This window comes from Rhipicephalus sanguineus, chromosome 1, assembly GCF_013339695.2.
Source record: "Rhipicephalus sanguineus isolate Rsan-2018 chromosome 1, BIME_Rsan_1.4, whole genome shotgun sequence".
Lineage (NCBI taxonomy): Eukaryota > Metazoa > Arthropoda > Arachnida > Ixodida > Ixodidae > Rhipicephalus > Rhipicephalus sanguineus.
In genome coordinates this window covers 34,212,382-34,232,535 of record NC_051176.1, presented here as the reverse complement: position 1 = coordinate 34,232,535, position 20,154 = coordinate 34,212,382, and the positions used below count along the sequence as shown (strand labels likewise).

The 20,154-nt window shown below is 44.4% G+C and overlaps 1 protein-coding gene across 1 annotated transcript in view; it reads right to left on the bottom strand.

Annotated features, from left to right (window-relative positions):
- The window catches only part of LOC119390399 (probable G-protein coupled receptor 21), a 98,592-nt gene extending 86,762 nt beyond the window's left edge, over positions 1–11,830 (bottom strand). Inside the window, exon 1 of the mRNA XM_037658022.2 lies at positions 11,488–11,830. The gene's annotated coding sequence lies outside the window, so the exon portion shown is untranslated. The remainder of the gene's footprint in view (positions 1–11,487) is intronic.
- Positions 11,831–20,154: the final 8,324 nt, after the last annotated feature.

Here is a 20,154-nt window from a genome sequence, read left to right as displayed (position 1 = left end):
TACATACATACATACATACATACATACATACATACATACATACATACATACATACATACATACATACATACATACATACATACATACATACATACATACATACATTGAGTTTTACTTAATAGGATGAACTGCTATAAAACAACAATGCTGATACACTGAGTCTTGAATACATGGGGTTTAGAGGCAGCAATTTACGAGAGAAATCTCTCACCACTGTTATGTGCCAACTAGGCATTTCTCGAACCCTCTTGCAAGAGTTTGATGCACAGTTTCTGCTGCTGCCCGCTCACAAGCAATTTTTATACATCTTCATGGATGGCAGCCACGACGATATATAAGACAAGAGCCCCTGACAATGCGATGCCTAGAAAAAGTGCAGTGCATCACGATTTGGTGCATCTCTGCAAGATGACATAAAGTTTATTTACATAGCCCGGTACAATTACACTATCACAAGCCACGTTAGGTGATGTGGGCTGAAAAATTGGCACAGCTCAGACAAATTCTGGACAATACATAAATAAAACAATTTGCTGCTACTAAGCTCCTCAGTGCAAACAATGCTGTTGCTGATATTTCAAGACCCTATTGCGTCTCTCAGAAACACTCCTCAAAAAGTTTCAAGGTGTGCACATGTGCCGACTTCCTATACAGCTATCTCTCATTCCGCTTGGACAAAAATTTCAGTGCACTGCTGGGCAAGGACTGCAGGATATGTATGTGACGTGATGCTTCAGTGCCATGCATGCATATCTTGCTGCTGGCCTCAGCTGCAATGTTTCTCAGCACAAACGTGCAGAATCACAATTTATAATGTGTCACTACAATGTAATTATGTTTCAGGTTCATCAAACACGGGCCACAATAAAAAACTTAAGAATATTTACCTTGCACAGTTTACATAATGCTAAATACATTTCCATAGAGCTTTCACAGGTTATCTCAATATAGTAGTAATGGTAATCAGTAGACTGTTACTTCCACCTTCAAATTTGTTCGAAGTCGCCAGCTTCAAGATAGAGCACACCAGCACCCCTCTTTGCTAAACCATGGTACAGACACATCAAAAGACATCAGTAACTGCTTTTATAGTTACCATACAAAATACAATAGATACTTTCAATAGTAATATGAGCAAAGCTGCATATATGATAAATTGTTTGTTGAGTATACAATTACATTATGAAGAAAGCTATGGCAGCAAACACTATATGAAAAAAAAAGTTAAGCTACACAGTACATACAGATAGGTGGAATGTTGAAGAGGAAAGACAGGCAATGGGATAACATTACACAGGTGTTAAAGCCAGGTGTCGCATGCGCTAGGAATAGTGACGACGCTCATCCACCTAAATCATCCATGGAGAAGGACTATACTAATGTGTGTATCCTGAACATCTATATTGACCAAGTGCAAAATTACCTGCTTTAATAGCTTTCATTCTTGCACTACCAAGCATGAAAACACGCTCTTGGTTGTCGATCATGCCTACTGTTTTCTATGAGAGTGAAATGCAGAGATATGCATGCGCTTTGATTTACGTGTATGTTAAACTTCAGGTAGTCGAAATCGATTTGCACACAACTAAAGCGTGCTTTACGTTAATGTCATGACCTGGTACATTAAATGCAGAATTTAAATAATTTTGAATCCTCAAGTGCTAAATAACTGCTGAATGATGCACTGCTCAAAAACTAAACTGCAGCTGTGTAGATTGTCACCATACAATTCACAATTCAAACTGTTCTAGCCATCATAATGTATTCTTTCTGCTGACGTGCACTTTGAACAGCAGGACACAGTCACTGGTAGTCGCTCTCTTCTTGTCTTCCTTGCATGTTCTGTTCGAGATACATTGTACATGACCGTGGGGCACCTAATCCCATGATAGTGCTGGAACACAGAAAAATACATATGATTGTTACGACCGTGCTATGTGTAAAATTGTACAGTAGATAATTATGTGCTTACAACTCTAGCTGTCCTATTTTCTGAAGCCGAAGACAAGTATGAAGAAATAACAAAAAGCAAGAAAAAAGCCTCAACATCGATACACAGACAATGTAGACACTGAAAAAATGTTTTATGATATAAATATATAACTACGACATTCATTTTGAAGGCGACAAACTTCTGCCTAATAGTAAGGCATGTGCCAAAAATATATACTTTTATTTCGACTTTACACTAAGTGGAAGAAGCCGACCAAAAATGATTTCACTATGCTACTCATGTTACACTGTTACAAGACAACAGCTATTAAAGTTATCTGACATAGTCACCTCATCATATAGTGTGCAGAAGAAATATTGCAGACTAGAAAACACAAACTATTTGCGGATTATTGGTGTGTGTTGCTCACAATCATTTTTTTAAAGAAGTAAGCTTTTAAAAACGCACTTCATAAGGAAAAATAATCGTGAGCAACAAACACACTCATAATCCACAAATTCATTTTAATGGGCTCTTACAATGGGCTGCCATAAACACTCACGATTATTATTATTAATGTCGATGCCACGCCGAACGGATATGCTGTGTCCTGCAGAGAACACCAAAGGTGCGCTCTATGACTTGTCTTGCCCGAGTGCGGGCTGCACTGCACTGCTGCTCAGCTGGGCCAGCAGGAGGGTGAGCATGCCATGGCTCTCAGGAATACCGAGAGTCATCTTTAAAGATCAACAAGCGTGTATTCAGGTCATATAAGATTTGTAGAAATAAACGCACCACTATGTTATTGTGCTGAGAACATATACGGCGGAAATACAACTTGCCACAACATTAAAAAAAAGCTACGGCAGGTAAAATGTGCATTTACTGCTCCTGTGTGGCCTGAGGCTTGAACTACAGTTATTTCTCCCTGGAAGTTGCGAACAGCCAGGCGATTTTCGCATACTTTCTATTTCCATGCAGAGCACTTGATACATGAGCGAGTCAGAAGCTCAAGAGCTCAATAAGGAACAAATTTATTTGTGCTATTTCAAAAGCACAAGCTTTTCCGTTTCACACATAGGTCGGCAAACTCACTCACTAGTCGACTCACTCAGACTCAGACCGAGCCGTGAGTCTGTGTCTGAGTGAGTTCGGGTGAGTAATATCCTGGTGAGTTGGAGTCCGAGTGAGTCCGGCTGAGAAAATTTTGAATGAGTCTGAATCCGAGTGAGTCCGGTTGAGGAATATTTTGGTGAGTCTGAGTTCAAGTGAGCCCTAAGCGCAAAATATATTTCATGAGTAGGTCTGAGTGAGATCCACATTTTTTGCCGACCTGTGGTCTCACATGTATGGAGTTAAATTCATAAGCTGGAGACTTTACACTTTCGACATTGTCAATTCTCTCGCAGTTTGCTTCTCCTTAAGTGACCAATTATCATCGTTGTGTGAGAATAATACACGTATTCACTGTCAGTAACGATGTTTGGGTTGTGAACGTGTGCACATATTGGAGTTTACTTTATCATCTGCATTTAATAAAAAACTAACCTAGCAACCAGCCATTACGCACTTTTCTGCATTCGAAGCTTCCAGGCAGAGCACAGTTCATCCAGGTGAAGCTGCCATGCGTGCTTCCAGGCCACTTCGAGGTAGGCTGAATGATGACACCCCCACCACTGCAAAAGACTTGTACATTTAGGGAGCATAAGTCTTTCCTATTTCTCTAGAGGTGCTTCAAGTGATGAGGAGGCTTGATTTGGCAGTGCGTGCAATCGATGCATCCCGAGACCTTACTAAAGTCGGCGATCTGTGAAGAGGCCAAAAAGGATATATTCAGAAAACCATAATTCAAAGCACTCTTAATACATATTTCTCAGTAACACAAAGATATCACTTAGTCAAAACTATCAAATGTGCTATATTCACTTTGAAACAAACTGAAACCCCATGTAAGCTTTACATACTGCAATATATATATCCTGGTAAAGTATAGTGCTGCCACAGCGGTAATCTTTTATACAACTCATTTTGCAAAATAAAGGGAATTTCAAAAAAAGTGCTACACGGCTCCAGGAAAATAAATTCGCATCAAATATTTTTCTCTCAACTATCAAGCGTGGTAAACAGACAGGTTCATCTTAATAATCATATGAAAGCCTGCTTATGTCAAATCTTAAAAACTGCTGATGTACTTGCCCATATTGCAATATATGTATATTGACCATATATATATAGTGGGAGTATTACATTTTTCATACTGAACTTAACATGCGGTAACATTACATCTGCTGGGCTGAAAAACTTCAAAATGTTATGGCACTACACGAATAGCAACGACATTAGTTGCACAAGTTGAACTCACCGATGGCAGAACGATTAGCAGCCGTCAGCTTTATCAGGAATCGAATGTGCTCTGCGGCGAACAGGCAAAGGATGCCTATAGACTAGAAGCTGCCGTTGACGTAGAAAGGCAAGGCTACCAAGACGTGTACGTCCTCTAATAAAACGTGAGACCTCGCCGTGAGCCGCTGTAGCGAAGGCTCCTGTGCCGTGCAAAGCGACAGGACAGATGGACTCGAAAACCTGTAGTTAGCAGTTGCTGGTCTACGACTTCATCCAAGGCAAGGCACCGGTGAAAAGTGTGTTCTTTCCGGGGAAAACATTCACCTGCTCTCGCTGCCAGGTATACAACTCCAAGTTTTCACCGGAGAACAATTAAGGCGTGCTGCCAAAGCAGCCACATTTGCAGCAGAATGTATCGGTGCGCGACTTCGGTTCGGCACATTATGACGTTCGAATTACGGTTATTACAAGAAGGTGAAGTAACGAGTTAAAAAACAAAACGCCAAGTCCAGCGCCAAATCCTAATAGTCCTCGTAAAGCACCATCGCAACTTCGAAGGCAAAACACAGTCGCCAACATTGTCTTTTAATTTTCTGTCACACGAGCGCAAGCTCTTCACAAGTCTTCGAAATGTCAACACACCACCACGGTCCACAACGTACATCGTTTCACTCCCGAACACTGCATTTTCCTGGACTGCTCACAAGAAAATAGAAGTGCACGGGCCAACCAGTACAGAAGCAAGAGCCCAATATCGAGCATAGTTCATGCGTCACCGTACGTACTCGGAATCCCTCAAGTAACGTGCCAAAATGCTGTCAATTCGAAATGCCGCACTGCACCTAACTGGGACACTAGAAAGCGAAGCAAACGAACTGTTACCGACACTCAAACACACATTGCAGGCTCCTCGGGTACTAGTTACCGTCGGTACACATGCTCCGATCCCCGCTTCATAAACACACCGAGGCACAGGCTTCGCTACGCTTCACCGCACACCGAGACACTGCCGTTGGTTTTGACACGGCTTGTACGCACCAAAAAAGCAACGGTATTCACAACACATCCAGTCGAACGCTGAAAGAACTCAAGCGAAAAACGTTTGTAAAAACCTGCACCAACACACACCACGACGCCATGTTCTTTTCGCGAACTACGCAGCAGGGGCAAGCGCTAAGAGAGCTCATGGACGTCAAACTCTGCCCATGCGGCGCTGCGAAAAACACCGCCACCAGCGCCCTCGTCGCAGCTCTGGCGCTAACTGGATAGTACAAGAGAGCCGTTCGCAAGCCAATGTGCATAGGCCACAATAGAACCCCCTCTCTTTCGTTGGTGCCGAGGCGCGGTTTCCTGAAAATAAAGGACCTGGAAAGCTTCTTCCGCCAATCCACGCTTCAAAAAAAAAAGTAGGAAGCTCATCAAAGCGACTACGGGTACAATGCAAAAGAAGTTTTAGTTATTCCGGCGCGCTGCAACTCGCAAGTACAAGCGAGCATCGCACGACATCGAGTTCGAGGCAATCCCTCCGTTCTATAGCGCCTAAATGCGTTAAAATCGGGTCTATACGTAATGCCAAAGCGATGAAGTACGTACACAATCCATTTACTTAGCTATGTATCTTACAATCAGTGGTACAAAACTCAGGGACGAATGGCCCCGGCGATTTTCGCCTTTTCAGCTGCATTCTCCCTTCATCTCTCGTTTCCTGTGCACTGGACTCCTTTATTACGCATCCTCAAATGATCTCCTGATGGTTGTCTTCCGTTTGTATATACTGCAAATGTGGACACGTGCGTGTCCACTTTCGCGGGTACAACCAAAGGCAAAACCGTGGCCTCCGAGATAGCTACGCGCGGAGGCCACAGGCAATTCAAACCTGAAGGTGGTCACGCTCAAAATTTTGCGATTTACTAGTATGACGCTCGTGTTAGCTAGTTAGAACCGGAACTCGGAGCCTTCAAAACGTACGTGCGCGATGCTGTGTGGTGACGGCCAACTCAGACTATAGGATGTTGCGGCGTGCGTATCAGGAGTCTTCAGTCTGCCTCTAGCTGCTCACTCCGTGTTACACGGCACGCACCGCGGTTACTGCCTCTGCTGAGCTTAATAGTCAAGGTTACCACAGTTCTCCCTCAGGGCTAAGCAAAACAACAGCAGAGCCACATAATCACACTTTCTGATGCGACCGGCTGTGGGGAACGCGGGTACTGCTTACCCAACAGGCTCGCAACGGCCGGTATCCAGCGCTCTCGCCTTTCTGCTTCGTACGACAACTATGTAAATCGCTAAAACTGAACGTTGTTATTCGAATAGTACTTTACGTCCGTGGCAATTCACAACGCAACAGTAACGTCGATAACGGCATTTCTTCGTAGCGTGCGGAGCGGTCTCGTCTGCTGTTGTTTTCGCCGTCGTTCTGACGAGTTGCCGAGTGATCCAGCAAGCACTTCATGGCGGTTCGGTGGCGCGTCCGACTAGCGGAGAGAAATTCACAGCTCTCTTTCTGAGTGTTAAATGCGCAAACACCCGCGATATTAAGCTCAATCGTTTCGCACTCGCTAGTTCGACCTGGTCCCACAGCAAACTGTGCGAGGAAGTCGGTCTTTGTACTACCCACTACTGCTCCGACAGGTGGCGCCACGCGTCTTGCGAAACTCCAGAGTCTGACATCTATAAAAGGCGAGATAAAAATTCCTCTTATGTGCGAGGGGGAAGATATGACGCACACGCGGGCGATGAAAGAAGTGTTTTGGCAACGTCATAAGATGACCTAATGTCGAGAGTACTGATCCCGAACCAATCACAAGCTGCGCCTGTCGCCCACGCCGTTGTCTGCTAGCATTTGTCATCTTCTACGACAGGCGCCTGCAGCAGCAGGGGGTTTCGCCTTGGCTACGCGATGATTTCCAGGTCAAGCAGTCGCTTCTTAGCACAAAATGCACATCAGCGGGTGAAACCAACTTTAACTGATACTCTCACGCCGAGTTAAATGGATGTTATAGACAAAGGGGCATGAATTCGGCAAAGGTTCGCTTTAGTACTCGAGGATCGTGAGCTTGCGCACGCATTTCCGGCGTCATTTCAAATTACTGGAGCCATATCTCTCTGACTGCTTGCCGTATAAGCGCGTTCTGTTTCGGTTTGCGAACGTTGTAGGTCGAGAAGCTCGATTTCTTTGTGATTTCATGCCTAATCACGCACATCTCTTACATGCTGTGATTTGCAGTGCACGAGCCCCCTCTGGATCGGCCCAAAGCGCATAGCGACAGCTGCATTTCAGAGATCGCGCCTATTGGGCAGTTAAAGCCAATCCAACTAGACACGTTGTGGAATCACATAATAAGCTTTAATACGGCTAACTGAAATGTTCCACTCGGTTTTAGTTCCAATAGCGTGCAGTTGATGTGCTCCTCTGAACCTCTTTAGTGGTAATTTCGAACAATGCTGCATACATCATCATAAGTTTGACGTCGCATTGAAGGAAGTGGGACGCAACATAACAACATAAGAAAAAAGTGCTGAGCAAATACCTCGCCGCTTTCTACTTCACCGACCATTCACGTAACACTTTGGTTTTAAACTAACCACAAGCATTTGCATGCATAATTGTTCCCCACTGACACCCATACAAATATCTAGGCTTCTTTAATACTGCGTCTCCAAGCTTATTGGACGACTGCGAGTGTCAATATTGTGCACTGCGCACAAGGGAAACAACACACAAATCTCAAAGCGCCGAAATAAATTAAAATATGCCAGCAATCATCAGGCAGCCTTACGTGGCCGTGAACTAGCTCAAAATCAGCCACGGCACCCAAATACGCCACCGCGTTTGCGTGTTCTAAACTGCCATATTGTGCGTAAGAGTGGTCTGGACCACTCTTAGGATTATCTTCTAAGCACGCTATTCTTGCTCAAATTTTTGCTTCGTGAATCCACTTACGAGCCTTTTTCGGTGACATCAGCAAATATAGCAATAGCATCACCATCGCTGACATGTTCCTTGACAGTCGAAGCGCGCTTTATCGCAGCGGCCGATGTGATAGCGTTGGCCTCTTACGACGTTTCTTTTTTTGCTTCGTGAATCGACTTACGCAACAAATTTCTGTTACGCGAAAATTTGATCGTGAGTTTTGTGAATACGGCCCAGATCTTGATCGAACACGTGACTTTGGCGTGAGCAGCCGAGCACCGTAACCACTGAGCTACCGCGGCAGCCAGAAGAAAGAATTAAAAAAAATAGCTTGACACTCTCTTGGATCCGAAACTTTCTAACAAACCGTCAGCAATTCACAATCGTAAATGATTATACGTCATCCCTTACATATGCCACCTCCTGTGTACCACAGAGTAGTGTGCTACGACCCTTGCTTTTTCTTATTTACATCAATGATCTACCTGGTAAAATTTCATCTTGCATGCGTGTATTTGCCGATGATTGTATATTATGCCGACCCATTGAGAGCTCTGATGATCACCTCATTCCACAGCATGACCTTCACCACGTTACCGGTTGGTGTGATGCCTGGCAATTGAGACTCAACTCATCTAAATGTAAAATAATGACATTCTCGCGTAAAAATTCAAATCATAGCTTTTGGTATTACATAAATACAAGACTAGTGTCTCAGGCATCAGTATACAAATATCTAGGCGTTAATCTTCCACCAAGCCTTTCCTGGACCTTACATATCACAACCATATGCACAAACGCTTCCAAATCTCTCCAAATTCGCCGCAACTTGCGTAACTGCCCATCTGACATCCGCAAACTCGCGTTTCTAACATTTATACGTCCGCAGCTTGAATTGGCGTCTCCCATATGGTCTCCTTATCAAGAATACTTAATCCGCATGTTAGAAGCTGTCCTAAATCGAGCTAGTCGATTTATTTCCCGCGATTACAACTATCAGTCAAGCATAACGCAGATAAAACTCAACCTTTCCCTTCAAACGCTAAGTAATCAACGTGACATGGCACTCTTGTCCTTGCTGCATAGATATGTTTACCAAAAAAAAAGCCATCAAACTTGCCATTGGTACGCGCGTCCTGCACATCACGATGTCTTCACAACGAATTAAGCTACAATCGCATCTATGGAAACACTCACGCATTTAATTTCTCGGCTTTGCCACGAGCCATTCGCTTATGGAATTCGCTTTCAAACGTCACTGTTGCGCAAGCAGATAAGGATAAATTTAGGCAACTCTTGACCCTACAGTATTCATCGTAAAAAATATTCACAATCATCACATTATACACTTTTTTTTTCATTGTGTCAAGAATGTACCAAGCTCTGTGCTACGAGTTTCTTTTGTTTTTTACTGGAAGTTTCTCGGTATGTAGGTTGCATTTCTCTTAATTTTAGCATTGCTTCGGTTACAATCCTTTCTAGTTTCTTTTCTTGTTTCTATGAGTGCACAAGTGATGTACATTTTTTTTTTTTTTGACGCCACTTACGTGCCGATCTTATTGCAACAAAGAGTGTTATTTTTCATTTCTCTCTCTGAGTATTGTTTTCCTAGTATTGTTCTGTTAGTTATTAGTTCGTGACTTATTTTACTTATTTTTTACTTTTTCTGAGTATTGTTTTCGTATTATTGAGCTGTTAGTAGTTAGTGTTATTCTTAGTATTATTTTGCCATGTAATTCAATTTGCTTCGCCGTCTCGCAAGTACGTTACTGTTGCACTTTTCAGACTCATGTATCGCTTTCTTTTGCATTTCCTTTTTTTTTTTTTGTTGACGCTCCCCTTACTTAATGCTCCCCGTGGAGCCTGTAAGGTACTTGTAAATAAATAAATAAAGTAATAAGCAAATATCCTGATGTGAAACCCCGGTGTCGGTAAACTGCCTTTATGGCGCATTTGTTACTCGACACATATATCTTGAGCTACTGAGCTATACTTAATAGTCCATGAAAAGAAAAAAATCTTATATAATGTACCAATAAGACCAAATTTCAACCTTGCACTGCTTAGCAGTTGATTTTTCTGTGGAGGGAGGCTGCCGAAAACCATTTTGTCACTTGCACTGCTGAAACCGATTTCATTTTCGTGCGCTTTGCGGACTTCGTTAGTGAACACCGTTTTCAAAGCATGAGATAAAATTCGAGCAGTCAGCTTTTTTATCAGCAGCTGAGGGAGCGTCTTCAAAAGCAGAAACAGAATACTCAGTAATCGCATAGGCTTGAGCTGTGCAGCTTACGCCACCTCTGCTTGATTTCTACGCTGTTTCTTAGCGAGCACATTTTCATGTCATTTACTCGTTTTATCAAGAATTGGTTACGTGCACTCAGGGCTTCGTTAATTGCAGTCATTATTATCTCAGAGGCTAACTAATCTTGCGAAAAAAATCAAAACTATATTTCAACACTGCAATCTCGTTCCCCTTAAAATGAAGGGTTGGAAATACCAGTCACCGTTAAGAACTTTATCAAGTCTTTCAAATCATTCTTAAATTGTTCAACCGTTTGCTGCCTCGCTTTCTGGACAGGTCATGGGACAAAATATTTGTGGCATGCACGTTCGTTTTTCATAGAACAGGATTGCTGTATTCGTGACATTACGAAGAGTAAAACAATGTTCGGCACAACGAGCGTAAGTTGTAAACAAAACGTGGAGGTTGCTGGGAACTTGAGTTTTTTAGAGAAGGTGCGTGTTCCCAACAGAGCGCGCTCACGTGAACCTGACACACAGGTGCCGGCCGGAGATACTCGGGCAGTGTTGTCGGTGCGCGGCAGGAAAAGCCTCGCTTCCTGAGCACCTAGGCAGAGGCCGCTATGTGTGCGCGCTCTCGGTGGTATCGAACTGCTCTGTGAACACGGAGGTCAGAGGCCGCATTCAGAAAGCTTTTCGATCGCTCGTAACATGTTCACTAAAACAGTGTCTACGTAGACGAGCCTACAAGTAACACAGAGGGCATTTCGCAAAGCTTATGCAGAAGCGCCATTTCTCCCATGAGATTGCTCTTTATGTTTCCACAATGATGCCCTCTCAACCCGATGTGTTCACATCTGCTTTTAAAGGAACGAGCATCGTGCCGCGACCTGTCGCACGTGCAGTGATGCGACGGTGCTAGGGTCAAGGACGCTCGCCATTACACTCTCCTCGTTTTCTTTTTTAGCAGAAACGCCCTGCAGTCTACGCTCGCGCGAAACGCCTCGGAGGAGCGCAGTGCTCTCGGAGACGTTTGCGCAATGAGAGAAAGTACCTTTGCACAGGCTCCGCTTGTTGCGCATGGAAACGTCCCTCCGCCGCATCCTCCGGGCACGCGCTATCGAACGCTGCTCCGTTCACTCCGCATCGTCAACAGACGGTCGTTGCACGAACCCGCAACCACCACAATCCGAACAGTGATCCAGCGTAGGATGGCCAGCAGACGACGGCTTTTAAAGAAATAACGGCCCAGGTGGCTTTCAGGGCGCAGCCCGGCTCTCCTCACCATCCGCTTTTTTTTTTCTTCTAGCCGCGGTCGGCTGGTGGCGCTGCTTACCCCACTAAAATGCGAACCCGTGGAGCGCGCAGCATCACGCCGCACTGGCGTGGAGGCCGGCACAAAATAAGCTGGCTCCGACCCCGTTTCCAGCTTCCCGATTCGTGGATGGGCGCTCTGACGTCAGTGCTTGCTCCTGCTCTCTCACTGAAGAGAAGAGCACTCCGTTGTTCCGGTTAATATTGCCTTTTTTTTTTCTTCGCATTCGCTCTTTCCTGGCGGAAGGGGAAATGCGGAGCTGCGCGAATGTGTCATTCGTGTGGACTCTGGGTTCTGTTTGAAAGCTTTCTTCTTCCCACCGCTTAACCCTTGCACACCTAGTGGCGGCTGCTATGTCCATATTCAGACGGACTGTGCACGTATTGCCGACGGTTCATTCGAAACGTTTCACGCATTGCGTCGCTGTTGAGCACTTGGGAAGACGTCACTTTTGTGCGCAGTGAACAACAGCAAATTTAAGGCGTTGAACAATCTCGTGCAACGCTTCCGAAAGACGCGGTTCCTCAGGAAATTTGACGATACATATGCTGTCTCTAACACGCGCTAGTGATTTCGCTCACACCTCGCCTCAACTGTCGCCTTGAGAAACGAGGCCAAGAGTATGCAAATGCGGCCTACCTTCATTGAAGAAGCAGGAGGCAATAATACAGTACACTCACGTTGTCGCTTGCGTAGTCATAATGTTCCGTAATGTGGTTATAAGGTTCCATCTAGGGACCAGTATTATTTTTTACTTTCATAAATCCCCTCACAAGAAGCAGTGCAGCACCAAGCTGTTCGCACACTGCATTATTTATGAGCGAATTAACATAACATAGACAGATAGATAGAGCGAATTTATTGGAAGGCAGAGAGGCGAATTAACAGCTTCACATTAACCTCAACGGATCCCTTATCAGACTAGCAGTTCGGTGAGCTAAGTGGCCAGTGTTTCTTCATGTGAAAAAATCCGCAATTATAACAGTAACCCGCAAACAAAATCCGCCACAATTCAATTACGTTGTTTATGGTTTACCACTGCAATGTTTGACAGCATAAGAACATTAGTAATAATAGTAATAATTTATTTCATCAATACAGCGTTGATGAAAGGGATGACAATAATGGAAGTGTCTGCCAATGCTTTGAGGTTGGTCCTATTCGTATCTAATCAGCACGCCACAACAGCATATATGTAATATATGAAATATGTAGCTTTAGATCAAGGTGTTTTTGCAGACGGTATAAAAATTGCAAGAGCACGTGGTTGTTCTGCACAAAGGTGGCCTCTACGACAACATGAATAATTATATATGTCCTTCTTTTGTATAGCAAACTACTGGACTATTTGATAAAAGATTGACTATGTAAGTTTTTGACAGAAGAAAAATTCTTGTGAAAGAGTAGTTCGGGTAAACGAGGGGAAGTCTACTCATTGAGCATAACTTAGCATTAAAGAAAAGAATACTTTCTAATACGGATAAGCAATGATTCGTTGTCAGGCTTTCCTGAGGTTTGAAAAAAGCATTTGATTCTATTAAACACGACATTTTATTTTACGAGCTACCGCTTTAAGGCATTCGAAGAGTTGCCTTAAAACGAATTTTTGGGTATTTCTCTGATCAAGTGCAGTATGCATGTTTGAATGACCATCAATCACCACTGAAACAATTATTTGTGGTGTACCGCAAGCTTATCCATCTGTTTATTTAGAAATTACACGAAGGGTGCTGACTGGCCTGTAGTTGCCAAAGCCATTTTTGTCTCCCTTTTCATAAAGCACAATTACTTTTGCTGTTTGCGTTAAAGGAGGAGATGTTGTGGTTTGCAGACATAAACTAAAAATGGAAATGTTGCGGAAATGAATTCCGCGAGATATTCGACAAGACGAGTCTGTATATTCTTTAAAACGCATGGCCTACTGTTTGATAACTCAAGAAACGTCTTTGCAAACCTCTGTCTCTCTAACGGGTTCAGAAAAATAAAAGAGATCATCTGGTAACGGGGGTGTCTTGGGGGTAAGGTGGTGTAGAGTTCCCTTTAGCAACTGCATCTGCCAACGTTTCGGCACTGTAAATTTGGACATGAATTCTAAGCGAAATGCATGTCAAATGATTGTATTTTCTTCTACACCTTATCAGGATGCGAAAGTTCAAATTAGTTTTGGTGATAACGGCTCTTGGCATTTCTTATGCCGCTAGTTGATTCTATAACTTCTGAAGGGGTACCGACCCACCCCTCGTGCTTGGTGAAGAAAAATAAACTGCGCAATGCAGACGCTGCTGGGAACAGGTCTTGCGGCCGTGCGTCGCAAAGAAAGGAGCGAGAACTTTCTCAAGCAGCCTCTCTTCATACAGAGTCCCGTACTCGCGCTCTTCATTCATTACACAACTGATTACTGCTATTGGTCGACAGCTGGCATAAACCAGTTTGGATCAGATGGGCTTCTTGCCACGTGCCGGCCAGGGGCGTAGGCAGAAATTTCTTTAGGGGGGGGGGGGGCACCTCCATGATATGAAGTGGGGGCAGGGCAGGCAGATGTGGTCGAGCGTCATTTTGTGCTGTGTATGCCATGGCCAAAAAAATTTCGGCGGGGGCTCGGGCCCGGTGTGACCCCCCCCCCTGGTTACGACACTGGTGCCGGGCGCCGCGCTCTACAGTCTGGCAAAATTACGCAGTTGAAACACTAGCGCGCCCCGGAATCACACCTGGAGAGAGAGATCGTGTTTCATGACGCGCGCCAGCACCCTCTAGACTTCAAGGCCTAAAAACTGCCGTCGTGGCGTCACCAGCCGGTGGCTGCTCGCCACCGAGCAGTGTAGGCTAGCGTAGTAACGTGTGCTGTGCGCTTGTCTGCTTCTTTTCTTTCGTCAGTGTTCCTGTTTTGTGCCTAAGAATTCCTTTCCCTGGAGTGAAGGAAATGCGTGCAAGTATTTACGGTCAAATAAACCTCACACATTTTGACACCTTTTTTCCCTTGCGAACAATAAAACAAGTGTGCTTGCTATTAGGAACAGCAAGCTCTTAAACACATTTTTACTGAGCTTATGCCCTGCATTTTAGCTCGGGATTAAGCAGAAATAGATATATGAAATATCAAGAAATTTTGCATAATTTTGTTCATCAGTTCTTGGCTATACATCCGGTAGGTAGCAAAAGTTTGCGACTGATTGATATATCGACCACAAAAGAGCCCGAATACGCAGTCGCACCTCGAAGAGAATTATCGTTGCGTAAAACATTCAGGGAAGTTCGAATAGGAGAAAAATTATTCATCGGAACAAGCTAACGTTCGACGTTTAGCAAAATTACAAGGTAGTGCGAAAACGCGTTTTCTCCGCACATTTCTCTGCTTGAGTAGAGCCTGCCAGTAGCAGGGAAACTTATGGGCAGGTAATGAATAAAGCACAGGAAATCTCATACCAGCGTGCTTTATAAACGAGAACAGGGGGTACACGGGAAGTATCTTCTCTGAGCAACTTTATTTACAGCGCACTTCCTGGGCTATTTCTAGCTGGGCGTTTCCAGCTTTCTGTTCTTTGATAGCGATTCAGCTTCTAAAATCTTATCATTCACACTGCTGAAAAAAAAATTTTTAAGAAGATTTGTGCTGCACTATAGCACGTGCTTCAGAACCACAGCGGCCGAATTCACAAAAGCTCTCTCTTGACTGCGCAATTCTTAGCTAAGGATTCTCGTATCTCAAGGGAGTACGATAGCGTTGGCGCGAAGTTAACTTACTCGCCACTTCTGAGGGCAAGGAGGCAACACGAAAGCCGATGAAAGGACAAGGAAAGAAAGAAGTGCGCGCTAATGGTAGCAAGGCATCACGCAAAGCATCTAGCATCGAGAGAGTGCCATGATAGCCAATGCCTTCCCGCTGCATCTCAGCTTCCAGTTCCGGGTGTCTGCTACAGCGCTTAAGCGCCGCCGCGTTGCAGCAGACGTGTGCGGGGCCTGCGCAAAGCCACGCGTTCGCATTTCATCAACGGCCATAGCTAAAAACAAAAAATCTAGTTGCTCGGTGGCGTTCAGCAATAATCCATGCGCAATCTCGCCAAGTGCTGGCGAACAACACTCCAGATGCACCGCATCTATGAAAGTTCACACATTGCAGGTTCGAATAAGTGACCCCTCCAGTTGAGTTACATGAAGCGGCGGCGCCACTCTGCTTGTTAGGCATGTTCGAGGAGCGGTTTCCATTAGGGTGTTTCTGTAGCTAGACGTAAAAGGTTGCATTTCTTACAAAGATCTTAATACAAGACATAGGATCGACTTTTGAGCCTACGGAGAAACTGTTAAGCAATATAAAGCAGCAGTAAGAAAGGCATCATGAGCGTAATGTCGCAGGTTCAATTCACCACAGCATTTTGATGGGGCCGAGAATGAGAGAATAGTCATACGCTTGGATATGTCAATATGTAAAACGAGGAAGATTTGTCGGGGGGTTTCCAAGTGCTAATACTTTTCAGAAAACACGGCGCAGTCACTTCTTCTTTGCGGCGTTTGCGTGAGCAAACAATTAAAACAGCTCCGCTCACGTATCTCGGCCTGAAGTTACATGATCACACGCGCCTCGTGGATCGAGGCACGCGTGCTGCGCGCTCGCGCGATAAAAAGAAAAGAAGGCGGCGTTCGCATGACTCTCACATCGTCCTTGCGAAAGAGCGAAAACGAAACAATAAAGGACAAGATAAAGAAGACGATCCCTTAGCGCAGTAGACGTCATGGAAAGCTTCCGCGGAGCTGCACCAGATGCTTGAAAAGCATAAAAAAGACGCGTTTGCGTTAATTACTGACGTCTATGGGAGCGAAAGCCACAAAATAGCGAGCGAAATAACAACAATTGTTGGGGTTTAACGTCCCAAAACCAAGATATGATTATGAGAGACGCCGTAGTGGAGGGCTCCGGAAATTTCTACCTCCTTGGATTCTTTAACGTGCACCTAAATCTAAGTACACGGGCCTCAAGCATTTTCGCCTCCATCGAAAATGCGGCCGCCGCGGCCGGGATTCGATCCCGCGACCAAAAGCGAGCGAAAGTATGACTATGCTAGTTTATTCGTATGATGATAATCAAAGCAAATTGATTATTCATTTAATTAGTGAAAGTGACATTAGTGACAGTTAATTAGCGACAGTTGATTAGTGAATGTCGCGCATCGATATAAAGCGCACGATAATGTGGCCACTCTTGATGGCTTTCGCCTTCGAGTCACCTTAGGCGAATGCATTAGAGACTCCGAGTGTTTCTTCTTTTTTTCTTTCTTTCCATCACGTTTCACCATACATTTTGCATTAGGCCTATTTCGAGGGAAACAGGATATAAACACTGACGTGAGTACTACAGTGACCAGCCTCCTCGCGAGCACTACAGCGGTGGTCGAGTAGTTGCAGCGACTGACTACAATGCGGGAGGTGCTGAGTTCGATTCGCAGCTATTTGGGCTTTTTTTTGCTTTTTTTTATGGGAAAAGAGGTAGCATGGCCTGAGGCTATGTGATGCGGGCGCTCTATTCTTGAGAAGGTGGCCTTTCCGCTCCCTTCTTTCACTCACCTTTCCAGCCAACAACGCTGCGCCGTGCTCCCTCAGGGATTACAGAAATAATAGTCTTTCTTTTTTCCTCTAACCACTACTAACGCAAGAGCACCCAGTCCAGAAACCCAATGATCATACCTGGGCAATTACTTTTGACATCTCTGGCTATTAGACCACCGTTCAGACATCACGATGTTTGCAAGAAAATCAAGAGACACGCGGCGACCTAATTGCTTGCAGCCAACATTACTGCACTACCTTTGTCGGGACACGTTTCCGTGCTAGTTAGCAGCGCAAAACGGCAGGGACAAGAGAGAGAACACACAAACACAATGCTGTGCTTTTGTCTTCGCTCTCCGAGTCGCGTTGCGCAGCTCCGTGTTATGCCACGGTGCTGTCAATGGTTGTAAAGAACTCCAGCCGACTATCGAATTCTGAGGAGAGGGTCCCCGATCGTCCCAAGCGAAACAGTAGGCCTGGTAAAAGATTACGGCAAATTTATTTGCGTGAAAGATGGCTACTGTTTCCTTGGTTAGTACACGGCAATTTTAAGCCCGAGTTTATTTTTTATCAACAGCAGTTACAGTACATATGACAGGTGCACAGACAAAAATCCACGTATTCAGCTTGACTAGGTCTGTGCCCTTAATAGTCATTGGCAACACGTATGACAACATGCAGAAATACCACGCATATAAGCACAGGTATGTACAGCCACGGGCAAAAGCTTGGATATGATGATTGAAATCGACTAGTCGAGTGTATATATTCGACAAACGCAATGTGTAGAAGCAATGTTACATAGAGGAGCTGTGCTATAAACTTGTTTTTGCTGGTTAGTTCCATAGTTGCCAACTTCATGCTCACGACTGCACGTTGTAAAATATAACACCTCCTTTGACTGCACACATTTTGTGTAAGGTTACATTCATTTTTGCGCAGTAGAAAACGTACTTGAGAAATAAGAACGGGACACAAAAGGAGAACGAGAAAGAAAATCACCAATCCCTTATAAAATTTACACTAAACAAAAAGAAAAGGATGACTGATCCCTCCGTCACAGGAATCGGTATAACACGAAAGTGAAGCGTGTTCGTCACAGAAGTAGTTGATTGTTTATAGTGCACTGGCATATGAGAGCTTGTACAATTTCTATTGTTGTTTGGCAGATATAGAACCGCTTGATGGTGGACGCACCCACGTTGACGCCTAGTGGCACAACTCCGTCTCACGCCCATGATCATAATTTAACCCTTGCGGTAGCTGAAGTTGTCAAGATATACCTGAATACTGCATATGGTCAATTCGGCGCAAAGATGGCATCAACAAGCACATAGTAAACACTGATACTCGATATGCACTCCTTCAAAGCATCGTGAAACGCAAAGAGAAACGCGACGAGCGTCGTGTCTTCTCTCTTCCCTGGCCGTTAATTCTCACAGGGCGAGTGCGGAACGCGGTGCGACAGCTAGGCGAGCGTTGTAGAGCTATTTTTCGATATGGATGGATGATATGAGCGAGGCTTGGGCAAAAGCCGCCACCTCGCGGAGTGTTAAAGCGATGACGACATTACACTTCTCCAAATTTAAAATGCGTCGAATGGGATGGTCGTAGCAACGGCGCGTTCCAGGAGCTAGTCGTGGAGGCAATGAAGCTTTTTTTTCGACCCTTGTCACACACATGTCACCGCCCCGTTATAAAGGCGACGATAATAGCATCCATCCATCCAACCAAGAGCACTATGAGAGGAAAGTGTGAAAGATAAAAGGCGCGTTCATGCGGCCTCCGTTATGTGTTTGGCGGTAGCTCAGTGTGCTACACGCCCGCCAGCGATTGTCGCGGACCTAGAAATCGTGGGTTCGACTTCTGTCAACGGAACTTTTTAGTTTTTTTTTCTTTGCCATCTGATGGCGTTATTTTGCTGACGTATTTCCGTGACGGAAATACGTCATGAAAGTCTTGGTGGACCCTGGCATAAAACACTTTCGAATTAAAACAAGTTTTCGTTTAAAAAATACATACATACATACATACGTACATACATACATACATACATACATACATACATACATACATACATACATACATACATACATACATACATACATACATACATACATACATACATACATACATACATACATACATACATACATAATTGTGTAGGTAATCGGATGAACTGCTATAAAACAGCAATGCTGATCCACTTAGCATTGAACACATGAGATTTAAAGGCAGTAACTTACAAGATAAATCTCTCACCACTGTTATGTGCCAACTCGGCGTTTCTCGAACCCTCTTGGAACAGTTTGATGCATAGTTTCTGCTTCTGCCCACTCACAAGCAATTTTTATACATCTTCATGGGTGGCAGCCCACGGCGATATATAAGAAAACAGTCCCTAACAATGGGATGCCTAGGAAAATTGCACTGCACCACAATTTGGTACATGTCTGCAAGATGACAAAAATTACATAGCCCGCAATGTTAGGTGTCGTGGGCTGAAAAATTGGCGCAGCTCAGACAAATTCTCGAGGATACATAAATAAAGCAATTCTCAGCTACTAAGCTCCTCGGTTCAAACAATGCTGCTGTTGGCATGTCAAGGCCCTATTGGTGCTCCCGGAAAGACTCCTCAAAGAGGTTTCAAATTGTGCACATCTGCCGGCTTCCCATTCAGCAGTCTCTCATTCTGCTTGAAAAAAGTTCGGTAAACTACTGGGCAAGGACTATGGATTATGTTTGTGACGTGATGATGCAGTGCCATTCATCTACATCGAGCTGCTGGCCTCAACTGCAATGTTTCTCAGCACAAATGCGCAGAATCACAGCTTATAATGTGCCACTACAAATTATGTTTCAGGTGCA